The 16,418-nt window shown below is 36.5% G+C and overlaps 1 protein-coding gene across 3 annotated transcripts in view; it reads right to left on the bottom strand.

Annotated features, from left to right (window-relative positions):
- The window catches only part of AGBL4 (ATP/GTP binding protein like 4), a 1,476,328-nt gene that overhangs the window by 762,367 nt on the left and 697,543 nt on the right, over window positions 1-16,418 (bottom strand). The gene's annotated exons all lie outside the window — the stretch shown is intronic.

Below are 16,418 nucleotides of genomic sequence, written 5' to 3'. Positions count from 1 at the left end.
AGATCTAGATTGCAGTTATAGATGTACCAAGGGGAAAGCACAGGGACTTCAGAGTCATGTAAATCTGGGTTTGAATTCCAGTTCTGACATTATTCTGTGACCTGAGTCAGTATTTAACTTCAGCAGACTTCTGTGTTCCTTAATTGGTAAAATGGGAAACAATAATTTCTTCCTTGCTATGTTATATCAAGAATATGAAACAAACAAACAAACAACCAGAAGCCAGATACATGGCACTAATTGGGGTACCTGGGTGACTCAGTTGGTTAAGCATTCCACTCTTGGTTTCCACTCAGATCATGCTCTCAGGATTGTGAAATCAAGCCCTGCCTTAGGCTCTGCACTCAATGCAGAGTCCACGTGAGATTTTTCTCTCTCCCTCCGCCCTTCCCCACCCTGCACAAGCTCTCTCTGTCTCTCTCTAAAATAAATGAATAAGTCTTTTTTTAAAGAACATATCTTTGTGTCATTATTTTTAAAATCTAATTTGATAATGAAACCGGAGACAAATTGGTATGCTTTTTTATAACTGCTCCCTGAACAGAAGACCCACAGGCCTCCATTAATAGACTCAGCATAGTATTGGGGCCAATGTGATTTTTTCCACAAAATAATTTCAACTTTCTATCATTCCTTCTGAAACCCCTTGACTGGCCTCCTGTTGTCTTCATGACAAATTCCAAAGTTTTTTAACATGACAATTTGTGCCCTATGTGATCACCCCTGCCCATCTCTTAAGACTTATCTCTTCCATTTGTGTGCTCTAATTCAGCCATGGAAATGATAGGTCACTATGTTGTTCCACATACTCTGCTAAAATGCCTTCTTGGAACTCTGTGCCTGGGTAATTCTTTTTTAACACCACAATTCAACCTATTATCTCCCTCCTCCTGGGAGCTCCTTGAGGACAAGGACCATGCCTTGTTTATTTGTGGTACATAATAGGTTCTCAGATACTATTAGCTAATTATTAACAAAGGAAATGTCCATAGATGTATAAATATCCATTGTAAAGTGGACGTTCACTAGTTAATAACTCTCAACTCATAGCATTATTTCTTTTAGAAGATCTCAAATTATTCCTGGCTATGGAACAATTAGACCCTCTGCTGATTTCCTCTCCAGAGGAAAAGCAGGCAGTCAGTTCCTCACTGAAAGGTGAACCTTCCTCTTTTCTTCTACCCCTTACCCCCTTTCTTTGTAGAACAAGCCAGTGAAAGTAGTAATTATGAGAAAATCTACCCTATAATTATTATAGCATTTTACTTTGTATTGACATCTATAAAAGAAAGAACTCAAGAAATTGATGAACAATGATGCTTTTTCCTATCTTTCAAATGCATTTTTAAAAATATTTTAAAAATATCACTTTGACACATGTCTTAACAGTTTTGAAACACCTAGATTTTCTATTTTGGAGGTAATTTTTACAACATAAGTTGTATTAAACTGCTAGAGTTAGAAGGGAACTTAGAGACTATTAATTCCCTTATTTTATGTTAGTGGAACTGAGGTTCCCAAACGGAGATGTGACTTACCTAATGTCACACAAAGAGAAAAGAGTGGTAGTGAAGAGAACACACATGTAGTCTTTAAAAGATCTTGAGTGTCATAGTCTTTCTGAGGGTCAGTTTCTCCCACAATAAAATGCTGTTTATAATACCTGCTACACATTGTAAGGATTAAGGAAGTTCACATATGGAAAGCACTCAACTGACCTACTACAGGCTCATTTAACTCTATAAAGATAGTTATTTTTATTATAATTTATAACAATATATATAATTCTTTCTGCTATACAACATAGCTTATTTAAGTAAACACAACATTTCTACCAAAGAGGATAGTAGCCAAATAAATACCAAACGAGAAGAGAGTAAGAGAAAAGGAGAGAGAAAAAAAGAAAGGGGCAGGCATGGGATGCTGGAGAGAAGGGAAGGAAAGGCATAAAGCAGATTTTAGCTTAAAGAATTAAATTAGACACAAGTACAGTGTATTGTTCAATCTAAGATTCCATACAGATGAACACTCATGGACCCCATCCATTCTGAGCTACTTAGCTAGAAAACCTGTGGGAGTTTATCACTTGAGGAATCTTTGAGATGGTGCCTGAAGAAGATAGGCAGGTGCAGGGGAGTGATCCAGTGGTTACCTGTTTATAGACAGTTATCAATACCCAACTCTGCCTAAAATGTAATTAGGTGGATGGGACCTGGAAAATAAGCAGAAACCACAAAGAAAAGTCATTTGGGTCACACTCTGAACCACTTTATTTTATCCAATAGCCTGCAAATGCCAGGTAGGATGAAGGATATTTCAGTTCAGCCACCTGTCCAAAATAACTCCAAAATAACTATTTTTCTCTTCAATGAACCTCACTTTCAGTATCTGAAGAATATGGGCAATGACTAATCCATAGGGTTATTGTGAAAATGAAAATTAAAATAAGTGGTGCATATAACAGTAGTTTTCATGCTATATAAATCAACTTACAAATGTCAGACCTAATTATTACCAAAAATGTTTGTTTATGATATTTTTCAACAATGGATTCTAATGTTTTAGTAAGTTTACTAAATTTTCCTAATTGCCCTGACTTTTACTGAGCACCTTCTACGTCCCAACAGTATCCTAAGCACTTTACAGAAATTAACTAATTTAATACTCACAACACTATAAAATAGGCACTGCTATTATCATTTAGATTGGGAAACCTGAGGCCAGAGAGGTTAAATAACAAAAAAATATTTTTATTAGAGCCGATATATGAACCCAAGCAATCTGTAACTGCTTCGTAAAATGAAATCAGTTAATCATTTATGATGTCATTAAAGGAGATAAGAATATAATCAACATCTACCTTATTATATAGTTGATATTTTCATTACTGGTCTCAGAAAAGTACCAGAGGTTCATTATTCTTATCGTACAACAAATTAGGTTTTGAATTCATCTTTCTGGTCCCCCTTACCCAGGTCACTAAAAGGCCTTTCTATCTCTCTTGCCATAGACTGAATATTTCTGCCCACTCCCCCATTCCTACACTGGAATTCCTAACCCCCAGGTGATGGAATTAGGATGTGGGGACTTTGGGAGGTGATGATGGATTAGTGCCCTTTTAAAAGAGACCCAAGAAAGTTCTTTTACCCTTATCACATCTTATCTCCCCTTATCTCACATCACTCCCTTACCACATCTGCCATGTGAGGTTACAGTGAGAAGACAGCCAACTATGAAGAAGCAGGCCTTACCAGACCTCAAACCTGCTGGAGCCTGGATCTTGAATTTCCAAACCTCCAGAGCTGTGAGAAATACATCCTATTGTTTATAAGCTACCCAAGCTATGGTATTTTGTTAGAGTTGCACAAATAAATGGACTAAGAAGTAAAACTGGTGTCAAGACTGGGTGCTGCTATAATAAATACTTAAAATTGTAAAAGTGGCTTTATAACTGGGTACTGAGTAGAGGTTGGAAGTTATGAAGTGCACACTAGAAAAGGCCTGCAGTGCTGTGAAGGTAGTGTTAAAAGGCTCAGAAGGAGAAAGAAGAGCTATAGAGAAAACCTCGGTCTCCTCAGAGAACATCTAACTATTCGGGAGCAAAATGTTGAGAGAAATAAGGATAGTAAAGGCCATTCTGATGAGGTCTCAGATAGGAATGACAAATATGTTACTGAAAACCAGAAGGAAGGCAATCCTTATTGTAAAGTGGCAAAGAACTTTACTGAATTGTGTCCACGTCCTACTGTTTTGTTGAAGACAGAACTGGCAAACAATGAAATCGGTTATTTGGCTGAGGAAATATCTGAGCAAAGTGTTGAAAGGGTGGCTTAGTTCCTTATAACCACTTAGAGTAAAATGCATGTAGAGAAATGGCTTAAAAATGCAATTGTTAATCAAAAGGGAAACAGACCTTAAAAAATTGGAAAATTCTCAACCTATCCATACTTAAAAGAACTAGAAACATTGTTCCGAGGAGAAAAAAAAGAATGTGTCAAATTTGATAAGGAGATTAGTATGGATCGGCCATCTAAACAGATGCCAGGAGGTGTCCAAAACAATGAAAAAATTGACCCTGCAGGCATTTTGGAGATCACTGGGGCTGTCCTTTCCATCACAAACCCATAGTGCAATGGCCTAATTTCAAAGAAGGGGCTGCCACTGTACTTGCCTCACATCAAGCTTCATGTAACAGGGGCGCCTGGGTGGCTCAGTGGGTTAAAGCCTCTGCCTTCAGCTCAGGTCGTGATCCCAGGGTCTTGGGATCGAGCCCCACATCAGGCTCTCTGCTCAGCAGGAAGCCTGCTTTCCTTCCTCTCTCCCTGCCTACTTGTGATCTCTGTCTGTCAAATAAACGAATAAAATCTTAAAAAAAAAAAAAGCTTCATGTAACAGTCTCCACTTTCCACATTCTAGTGCCATTCTCCTTGACTGCCCCAGGTACAAGTCCAGTGGAGTGTGGTGCAGCAGTGAGCTTTACCCAGCAAAGCAAGAGGATCCCCTGGTCTACCTCTACTTAGATTTTGAAGGAAGGAACCCCCTTGAGATAGTCAAAGCAGGGGCAAGGCCACCACAGAGAACCTCCACTAGGACACTGGCTAGAGGAACAGTAGAGAATGAGCTGCCCTGAAAACCCCAAACTGGCAGAATCATGAGCACATGATTCCAGCTTAAAAGGCCAACAGCCTTGCAATTTCATACTGTGAGAGCTGCATCTTGGGCTGCACCCAGCAAAGTCATGGCGGCAGGGCTACCCACAGCCATTGGAACAGAGTCACTAGAGCCTTGGGGACCCAAACCTTGCCTCAGTCTGTCCAGATAGCAGGAAGTCTGTCCCAGGGTCCTGAAGAGCAGAGCCTTGAATCAGAGATTATTCTTCAGTCTTAAGCTTTTGGATTTTCTGGGGACCTGTTACTCCTTTCTTCTTTCTATTTTTCCCTTTTGGAATGAGAATGCCTATCTTACACCTGTTTCACCATTGTAATTTTAGAAGCGTATAATTTGTTTGATTTTACAAGTTCACAGCTGGAGGAGAATTTGCCTCCGGATGAACTGTACCTTCAGTCTTAACATATCTGATTTAGATGATATTTAGATAAGACTTTGAATTCAGAATTTTAAGTTGCTGCTGGAATGAGTTAAGAATTTGGGGACTAATAAAATGGAAAGAATGTATTTTGCAAGTGAAAAGGACATGAATTTGGGGGAAGCCAGGGGCAGAGTAGTATAGACTGAATGCATTCCCCCAACTCCCACAAAATTCATATGTTGAAATCCTAATCCATAAAGTGATGAAATTAGGAGGCAGAGCCTTTGGGAGGCTATGAGGTCCTGAGGACTCTGCCCTTGGGATTAGTGCCTTTATAAAAGAGGTGCAGGGGCACCTGGGTGGCTTGGTCATTAAGCATCTGCCTTCCACTCAGGTCATGATCATGGGGTCCTGGGATCGAGCCCCAGGGTCGGGATCCCTGCTCGGCAGGAAACCTGGTTCTCCCTCTCCCACTTCCCCTACTTCTGTTCCCGCTTTAGCTGTGTTTCTCTCTGTCAAATAAATAAATAAAATCTTCAAAGAATAGAAATAAATGAAAGAAAGAAAGAAAGAAAGAAAGAAAGAAAGAAAGAAAGAAAGTCCAGAAAGCTTTCTTGACCCCTTATGCCATGTGAGGTTACAGTGAAAAGATTGCCATCTATGTGGAAGTGAGCCCTCTCCAGATACCAAATCTGCTGGAGTCTTCATCTTAAACTTCCCAAACTGCAGAGATGTAAGAAATACATTTCCATTGTTTATAAGCTACTTAGTCTATGCTATTTTGTTATAGCAGCCCAAATAGACCAAGGCACCTTTCATATGAATATTTTATTTACATGAGGCTTTAAAAAGCAAGGGAGGAATCTGTTCAGTTACTGAGCAAAGAAGATCCTATAGCTGCAGACTTTCTGGCTCTAAGCAATCTAGAAAAAATGCCTTTGCAATACCAAAGAGCTTTTCTTTCCAAGATACACACGATATCCTTTCTAATGAAAGCTTAAGGATTGTTGGTTTGTAAAGATCAGAAATCCATTCAAGCTCCTCTCAGACAATTGGGGTTTACCTTAACGATGTTAAGGGTATCAGCAGCACTACCACCACTACCCACAAATGGGCTTCATGGTTATTGGAAAACAGTCAGGTAGTTTCCCCTTCTCTCTCTTTCTTTTGTTCATTCTCTCTCTCTCTGAAATATTTTACTTTTTTCTTTTTGCTTTTGTTTTTGACAAAGGTTCAAATGCTATTTATTTATTTTTATTTTGCACTATGTCTAGTTACTTTATTTTTGGAGGAAACCAAGGATAAATGGTGAGCATAACACTCTCCTTCATTTAATTACAGGAATGACCTCACAGTCTCTCATTTCTGATGTGTTTGTTTCTTTCTTCTCCCTCTTCATTAGGCTTTTATGCTCAACTACTTCCATGTGGACATCACTGCCCTTACAAAATGGTGTCCTTTGGTCCAAATCAACCAGACTTTCCAGCTGTTTCTCATAGTCAACCAAAAAATTCCCTAAATTCCAGAAAAATAAAATGTGACTGGTTTCAACTTGGATCAGATAACTATTCCTGGTCTATTTGGGGGTTGAGATCACGTGGTCCATAGGATTGTCTCTTCTAGGCTATGACAAGTTCTTCTCAAAGGGTGTGTAAGAGATAGAGAAATGATTGGTATCTCAAATACAGTATTATTCATCTGAAAGCTTAATATTATGGTACTGTTTATTTAAACTTTCAGTTTGCATTGCCTTGAGAACATGTATCAGACCTCACAAAGACTGATCAGCCTATGGGAATACTATGGCAATTTTCATCAACATAATCCTTTACTGTTTGTCCCACTTTTCAGATGAGAAAGTGGAGGCTAAGAAAATTTACATCACTTGAATGAGGGCAAAATGAAGTCAGAGTCTTTGTTCTTTCTACTATGTGTGTGCCTCAAACGAGGCCAGGTTGTCTTTGAGTATCTTCCAAGTCCATAATTTTGGAGTGTGCAAATATTCAGTATCAGATGAGGCTGGGAAGAAAGAATTTCTCTGGAAAGAGATTCTTATGTACTCTTGAACCTAGCCATCTTGTAATGTGTTCTCTTATGACAAATGAAAATTTTGATATATAGCAAGTTTGTCATTTTCCAAAGGTTATCCTGAATACACTGTCTCTATCATTAACCACTCCTACCCTGATACAGATTTAGTCTATTTGATATACTTCAAAATCATCTGGTGAGGTAAAATAACATAATATTTGCAGAGAAACAGTCCTGGGTCAGAATTTTGGCTTCACTATAAATAATGTTTGGCCTCTGCTTCCTTATTTGCAAAATGAAAGCAATAAATGTTCCCAACCTAATAAGGTTAATGTGAAGACTAGAATACTGCAAGTATAATGCCTGGAACAATAAATCATATAAATGCATTTATGTTACCAAATTTATTATTCTGTGAGTGCCTACAAGTGCTAGCCCAATAGCCTAACAATGTGCAAAGCTCGGTATGTGCACTACTATCATACTTTAGAGATGCACACTTGCCTCTCTAGCCAACCATTCTGTTTTCAGGAAATACAATTTTACCTTCATTCCTCCTGCAGACTCCCAAGTAAATCAAGAAAATGAATTAAAGACTCCATCTGATGAGACACATCATTTGTGCTTATATACTTGCATGAGGACATATATACAACTAAAATTACTTTTAATTTTAGTATGTTTAAGTCACTTAAAGGGATGGAAACAATGTAGCTAAATGTTCTATTGATTAGGCACAAATATGTATGTGAAATATTGTTTCATGTATTTGTGTGATTAAAATGCACATCTTTGTGTGTCCAGTATACGCAAATAAAAATAAATACATAAAATGTCAATACATACAGATAGTCTTTAAAGTCTACATAATAATTGATAAACTTCACTATAACAAAGTCATCAGAGAGTTCTAGAAAGACTGCTAAAGAAGGTATGTTCTGAGGATTTCTAGCAGGAAAAGACCCTAGAATATTATTTAGTGCTTTCATTTTAAGAGCTGGTAAATCAAGGTCCAGAGAAAATAAATATATCGTCAATCACATGGAAATATAAAACTAAGACTAGTTCTCAAGACTATTTCTTCTTGTTTGTCCAGTATTCTCTATATCAGGCAAAGGACTGGTAATAAAACATTTTTTTTTTTTAGTTCTAACATTTGTATTTAGTGTATAATTAGCTAGGATAATAAGGGATTGGGACAATTTAAAAGAAGAAAACACTGAGAAAAAGCAGGTAGAAGGAATGTATAGAATGTATTTTGGGATTAGCAAGTGATGCAAAAAGGCTGGAGTTTGGAAGAGATTATGCTGAGTGAAATAAATCAAGCAGAGAGAGTCAATTATCATATGGTTTCACTTATTTGTGGAGCATAACAAATAGCATGGAGGACAAGGGGAGATGGAGAGGAGGAGAAGGGAGTTGAGGGAAATTGGAAGTGGAGGTGAACCATGAGACACTATGGACTCTGAAAAACAATCTGAGGGTTTTGAAGGGGTGGGGGGTGAGAGGTTGGGGGAGCCAGGTGGTGGGTATTGGAGAGGGCATGGATTGCATGGAGCACTGGGTGTGGTGCAAAAACAATGAATACTGTTACGCTGAAAAAAAAAATTTAAAAAAAAAAAAAGGCTGGAGTTTAGCCCAAAATACACAAGAGGCTGGAAAAATTCAAAGGGACATGAACTACATTGAGCACTCTGTACTAGGCCATGGGACACACTTTAAACAGTTTATCTTAATCAAACAGAGAACTGGCATGTAGATTATAGATCTCAGATATATGTGAGAAAGAGACCACTTTATATAGGCTGAGTACATAAGAGCTATTACTAGTAGTCGAACATTAATCAATTCAATCTGATCGTCATTGTAAAATGAATGGGAAAGTATACTGTGATGACTAGGTGTAGCAGAAAAAAACAAAAGGCTGGATGGTGGGAAATGAGCTCTGATCTAGGCTCAAATTTCTGTGTGACCTTTGACAAGTTACTTCATTTGCAAAAATCAATTTAATTGCTGTGGTAAACCCTTTCTCACTGTTGTTGGCAATACTTGTTGTATTATTCAGAATTTCTCATGTGCATGTACTTCATAAAGTTACAAACTTCATTGTGCCTAAAAATCACCGGAGGAGCTTGTAAAAAATGCAGACTCCCATGTGCATCCCAAGGACAAAATATGCTCATATGGTGTATCTAGAGCAGGGCAGGAATCTGTATTAGATAAACACCTTTGATCCTTCTGATACTGATTACCCCATGGATGGTGATTTAGCAAGAACTACCTCATTCAATCTATCCTCTTTTCAGCTTTGGCTACTAAGAAGCAAAGTTCAGTTTTACCTTTATTCTTCCTTTCATTTCTTACCGCTGGTTATTTTATCCTTGTTTCAGTGGTTCTATTATATCGTTATGGGGTTTTTTGTTTTTTTTTTTTTTTTGCTTTTTTTCATTGTTTTTAATGTAAATACCTTGTATTCTTTCCAGGAGTAGTAGATACAAATAATAAAGAAACAAAATTACACGGTCATAAACTTTTCTGGAACATGAAGGTTGTATTAGATAATGCTTATACTGACTATCAAACCCAATAAACCCAATTATTCTATAATGCTAACAAATGCACTATCAAAATCAATATTAAATGTTAAGGACCTATATATACCATGTACTATACCAGTGAACAAAATAGATTTAAAACATTAAGTGCTATAAAAAGAAGTGGAGAAAGGCACACGGAATGAGTGTGTTTTTAAGTTGGGAGTAATAAAGTTCCCTTTATTAAACACAAAGGTCAAAAAAGTCTTCACTTGAAAGTTGGTTTACAGCAAAAACTTAAATGAGGCAAAGGAGTTTGCCAAACACATATCTGAAGAAAGAATATTCTAGACAAAAGGAACAGATAGATAAGAGAATGGCCTGTATACTCAAGGAAAAATAAGTGGTCAATATGGTAGGAACACAATGAGTGAGGGACAAGGTAGAAAGAGATGAGATCATAGAGGATACAGGGGACCAGATTAAGTAGTTTGTTTTAAATTATTTTAATATCCTTTTTTTCTAAGTAAAGTGGGAAGTTATTGGAAAGTTTTGAGCAAAGTCATGACTTAATCTGACTTATGTTTTAAAAGGATAGCCCTTGCTACTTTTGGCAATAGACCACAGTGAGGCAAAAGTAGGAACAGAAAGATGAATTCTGAGGCTATTGCAGTAAGCCAAGCGAGAGATAATAATGGTTCAGTCTTGGGCAGTATTGGTGGAAAAGCCAATAGGACTTTCTAAAAAAAACAATAGATATGCCCTTGCTTCCCTTGCCTTTGGCGATGTGCCTAGGAAGATGTTGCTGCGGCTGAGGTCGAACAGGTTGCTGCCTGTGTTCTCCTCAAGGATTTTGATGGATTCCTTTCTCACATTGAGGTCCTTCATCCATTTTGAGTCTATTTTTGTGTGTGGTGTAAGGAAATGGTCCATTTCATTTTTCTGCATGTGGCTGTCCAATTTTCCCAACACCATTTATTGAAGAGGCTGTCTTTTTTCCATTGGACATTCTTTCCTGCTTTGTCGAAGATCAGTTGACCATAGAGTTGAGGGTCTATTTCTGGGCTCTCTATTCTGTTCCATTGACCTATGTGTCTGTTTTTGTGCCAGTACCATGCTGTCTTGATGATGACAGCTTTGTAATAGAGCTTGAAGTCCGGAATTGTGATGCCACCAACTTTGGCTTTCTTTTTCAATATTCCTTTGGCTATTCAAGGTCTTTTCTGGTTCCATATAAATTTTAGGATTATTTTTTCCATTTCTTTGAAAAAAATGATACTTTGATAGGAATTGCACTTTGATAGGAATTGTAGTAAATGTGTAGATTGCTTTAGGTAGCATAGACATTTTCACAATATTTATTCTTCCAATCCAGGAGCATGGAACATTTTTCCATTTCTTTGTGTCTTCCTCAATTTCTTTCCTGAGTACTTTATAGTTTTCTGAGTATAGATTCTTAGTCTCTTTGGTTAGGTTTATTCCTAGGTATCTTATAGTTTGGGGTGCAATTGTAAATGGGATTGACTCCTTAATTTCTCTTTCTTCTGTCTTGTTGTTGGTGTAGAGAAATGCAACTGATTTCTGTGCATTGATTTTATATCCTGACACTTTACTGAATTCCTGTACAAGTTCTAGCAGTTTTGGAAAGCTTTTGCACAGCAAAGGAAACAGTTAACAAAACCAAAAGACAACTGACAGAATGGGAGAAGATATTTGCAAATGACATATCAGATAAAGGGCTAGTGTCCAAAATCTATAAAGAACTTAGCAAACTCAACACCCAAAGAACAAATAATCCAATCAAGAAATGGGCAGAAGACATGAACAGACATTTCTACAAAGAAGACATCCAGATGGCCAACAGACACATGAAAAAGTGCTCCATATCACTCAGCATCAGGGAAACACAAATCAAAACCACAATGAGATATCACCTCACACCAGTCAGAATGGCTAAAATTAACAAGTCAGGAAATGACTGATGCTGGCGAGGATGCGGAGAAAGGGGAACCTTCCTACACTGTTGGTGGGAATGCAAGCTGGTGCAACCCCTCTGGAAAACAGCATGGAGGTTCCTCAAAATGTTGAAAATAGAACTACCCTATGACCCAGCAATTACACTGCTGGGTATTTACCCTAAAGATACAAACGTAGTGATCCAAAGGGGCACGTGCACCTGAATGTTTATAGCAGCAATGTCTACAATAGCCAACTATGGAAAGAACCTAGATGTCCATCAACAGACGGATGGATAAAGAAGATGTGGTATATATACACAATGGAATACTATGCAGCCATCAAAAGAAATGAAATCTTGCCATTTGCGATGATGTGGATGGAACTAGAGGGTATCATGCTAAGCGAAATAAGTCAATCGGAGAAAGACAACTATCATATGATCTCCCTGATATGAGGGAGAGGAGATGCAACAAGTGGGGTTAAGGGGGTAGGAGAAGAGTAAATGAAACAAGATGGGATTGGGAGGGAGACAAACCATAAGTGACTCTCAATCTCACAAAACAAACTGAGGGTTGATGGGGGGAGGGGTATTTGGGGGGTGGGGTTGTGGACATTGGGGAGGGTATGTGCTATGGTGAGTGCTGTGAAGCGTGTAAACCTGGCGATTCACAGACCTGTACCCCTGGGGATAAAAATATATGTTTATAAAAAATAAAATTAAAACAAACAAACAAAAAACATTAGATATGGTAGCTAAGAATTTAAAAGATACAGGGTTGCTACTCAGACCTTGCTGCAACTGATCAGAAAATGCTGTGTAAATTGTGGCCATGATCAATGGAATCATATAAGCCTCCCTTCAATCTGGGTACATAAAATAAACTTTGAAAAACAAGCAGAATTTGATTAAGGAAGAGAGATTCTGATCCTCTGGTATTCATTTAAGCCATTAGGGTGATCTTGCAACACAAGACTCATAACTCTCACAGAATTTCTGACCTCAAAGGAGGTAGCACAGGTTGGTAATTTGGCTTGTATTTATTCACCACTTCTTATGTATATATTAATTCATCACTTTCTATGTCTATTTTAAACACCTCAAAAAAACAGAAAGCCGCTTCTGTAGTACACATTATCATTATTATTCCCCATATAATGAATAAGAAAACTGATGCTCCGAGAGGTTAAAAAGTAAGTCCAAAAATATAAATAAATAAGTCCAAACTCATATAGTGAGTAAATTGGGGAGTTAGAATGCAAAACAGGCAGCCAGGCTCCAAGCTCTCATTCATTAACCACTACACTACATTACTTTTGAAGACTTCCCTAAGCCTCCATTTTTCATGTGAAAGTTGGGATAATAACAGTATCTACTTTATAAGAATTTTGTAAGCATATAAGAATGATTATTTAGCTCCAAATTAATAATAAATAGCTATGGGTATTATAACATAATGTCAGAGTTGATTAAAAAAAGTTATGACCATTATTTTTCTCAGGCCCTCAGCAGGTTATTACCACTCTGCATATTAGTTAACTGAGGCTCAAAGATGATTACATGATTTGCCATGTCATAGAAGTGAGGGGAAGGATTTTATTTCAGATCTCATGTTTCTAAGATCTTTTTTTTTTTTTCAATGCTTTTCACTGCCTCTAGTAGATGAAGGATACAGAGATATGCAAGGGCACTGAATGATGCCTACAGTCCACAGAAACACTACTAACCTGATAAAAACCTATAATATAAATGGAACCTACAACAATAGTAAATAGCTTCCCCATACATCAGTAAAACCAGTTCCAAAATAAAAAAAAAAAAAAAATCCTTCACTCAAAAGCAATAAAAACCGAAACTACCTCCAAATATACTTTAAAAATGAAGACCTTGCATAAATAAAGTTCCCCAAACTCAAGTATGGACAGAAAAAGCTGAAATATACCTTGTTCCTATATGGAAAGGTTTAGTATTTTAATATGTCAACTCTGCTTAAATTATTCTATAGATTTAACACAGCTTCAATGAAAATAGCAAAGATAATTTTAGACTGTGAGAGAGTAATTCCAAAAATCATCTTCCAAACACATTAAATATTCAAAAACACTTTAAAAAGAGAGTAGAAAGGGGGGGGTTCTTAGGTTAAAATAATAAAATCTATTACAACCTTACAAGTATTAAAACAATATTCTAACAATACAGAAATAGAAATAAAACAGAACAGTACAGAAAATTCTGAAGAGCTCATTCATTCATTTATTTATTATCCAACAGAAGTTTACTGAATGTCTGCTGTGTGCCAAAAACTATTCTAGGCTCTGTGGAGTCAGAGAAACAAGAGTTCTTATTCTAATAGAGCTTAAATTCCAGTGATTTAAAATAAAATGAAAGAATTATCCAATATGATTAAAAAAAAAAACTTTCCATAGAGAATTAATAGATTTTTAAACAAATGATGGTATATGACTGCCTAAACATAATCACTGAGAAAGAACTAAAGTTAAGCCCCTATGTCTAACATTATTAATCAAAACAGACAAAAGATTGTAGAAAGAGGAGGAGGAGGAAGACAAGGAGGAGAGGAGAAGAAGAAGAAAAGCAAGCTGATTTACAGAGCCTTTAAGAGCGTATAAATGAACAATTAGTTATGTACTCTTGAAAGGAAAGGCTCTTTCTTTATTAAGCTATAAAGAAATAAGACCCAAAGACCCAAAGAAAAATATTATGGACTTGACAATTTGAAAATCAAAACTTCTGAACATCAAAAATACTATAAAGAAATCTGAAAGGTAAATAATAAAATGGGAAATACATTCAATTCTATAAAACAGAAAAAATTTGTATAGAAAGATTTCACTTGAGAAAATGAAAAGGTATGCCACAAACTGGAAGAAAGTATTTGCAAAAAATGGTAATCAGAAATGAACATGATATTTAAAATGCACAATGAACACTTAAACAACCCAATTAAAAAATAGGCTAGAGATCTGGAAAGATGCTTCACCAAAGAAGATATAGATGGCAAAATAAGCATATGAAAAGATGGTGGATATCATATATCATTAGGAAGTTGCAAATTAAAAGAATAATGAGATATCAGCTATTGAGTGACCAAAACACGAAACACATGCAAACAGAGGTGTGAAGCAACATAACCTCTCATTCATTACTGATGAGAGTGAAAAGTGGTACAGCAACTTTGGAAGACAGTTTCATGCTGTATGACCCACCAGCCATTAGTATTTATCCAAATGAAGTAAAAACTCATGCCTACACAAAATCTGCAAATATCATTTATAGTTTTATTCATAATTTCTGAAATTTGCAAATGATCAAGATGTCTTCAGTAGGTGAATAGATGAACTATGGTAATCTATACAATGGAATATTATTCTGCAATAAGAAGAAATGAGCTACCAAATAATGCAAAAACATAGGTAAACCTAAATGCACATTACTATGTAAATGAAGCCAACCTGGAAGGGCCACACTATATGATTCTAATTAAATGACATTCTGAAAAAGGCAAAACTATGCAGACTAAAAGATCAGTGTTACTAGGGGGCTGGAAGAAAGGAAAGAGAGAGGGATGAGTAGGTGGAGCACAGTTGATTTTTAGGGCAGCGAAACTACTATTCTGAATGAAACTGTAATAGGTGGGTATATGCCAATTTACATTTGTCAAAGTCCATAGGACCCAAAGAATAAACCCTAATGTAAATTATAAGCTTTAGTTAATAGTAATTTTAACAATATTGACTTATCAAATTGTAATAAACATATCACACCAATCTAAAATGTTTTATAATTAGAGAAACTGGGGGGTAGGGTGGCAAAAGGACATATGGTAACTCTCTGTATTACCTACTAATTTTTTAAAAAATAAACCTAAACTGGCTTTAAGAAAAGCTTATTAATTAAAAAGCAAAAACCTGTCACAACGAAAAAGGAAAAAAAATCACCATTATGAGAGGGGGAGGGAGAGAGGGAGACAGAAATACAGAGAGAGAGAGGGAGGGGAGGAAAGAAGGACATGAATCAGAGAACTGCAAAAGAAAAAAAAAATAAAAATAAAACAAAACTATAAATTGCCATCAGTCTTACCAAAAATGTCTAACCTAACAAGAAAGGTAAATGATTAACAAGAGGGTACTACTTAGTTTTGAAAGCAATCACAGAGGCTGTCATATTTGTAAACTGTTGGATAGAATATTAAATGACAGAATTTAGAGGGCATTTTATTAATTTGGCTTAGGGTGCCTGGGTGGCTGAGTTGGTCAAGTGTTGAACTTTTTATTTTGATTTTGGCTCAGGTCATGATCTCAGGGTTGTGAGATGGAGCCTCACCATTGAGCTCTGCACTGAGCATAGAGCCTATTTAAGATTGTCTCTCTCCCTTCTCCTCTGTCCTTCTCCCTCTACCCCTTTCCTGAAAATGTGTGCTTTCTCTCTCTTCCTCAAGGAAAAAAAAAATTAATGTGGCTTAAAAGTGGTTTAAGTATACATAACTTCAATTCCATATATGAGAATTTATCCTAATGAATACCATAGTAAACAAAAAAATCATTTATTATAGCATTGTTTATTGCAAAACTTAACACTAAAGGACTGATACAGTAAATTATGATGCATCCAAATAATAATCTTCTGAGATTCCTTTCAAAGAATCTTATACAAAAGTAATTAATGTGTGGGAAATATTCAGACTGTATTGCCAAGTGGAAGGTAAAGGAAGTTTGCAAAATGGTTTCATATCTAATTTTTAAGAAGAAAACATGTACACAACTTGCTTTTTTTGTTTCTTTCTATACATATGGAGAGAGAAACAAAAAAAGTAAAATTATGACAACACAATAACAATGATTTTATT

Source organism: Lontra canadensis, unplaced genomic scaffold, assembly GCF_010015895.1.
Source record: "Lontra canadensis isolate GAN:19392208 unplaced genomic scaffold, GSC_riverotter_1.0 scaffold179, whole genome shotgun sequence".
NCBI classification, from domain to species: Eukaryota; Metazoa; Chordata; class Mammalia; order Carnivora; family Mustelidae; genus Lontra; species Lontra canadensis.
This window is presented reverse-complemented; position numbering and strand designations above follow the sequence as displayed.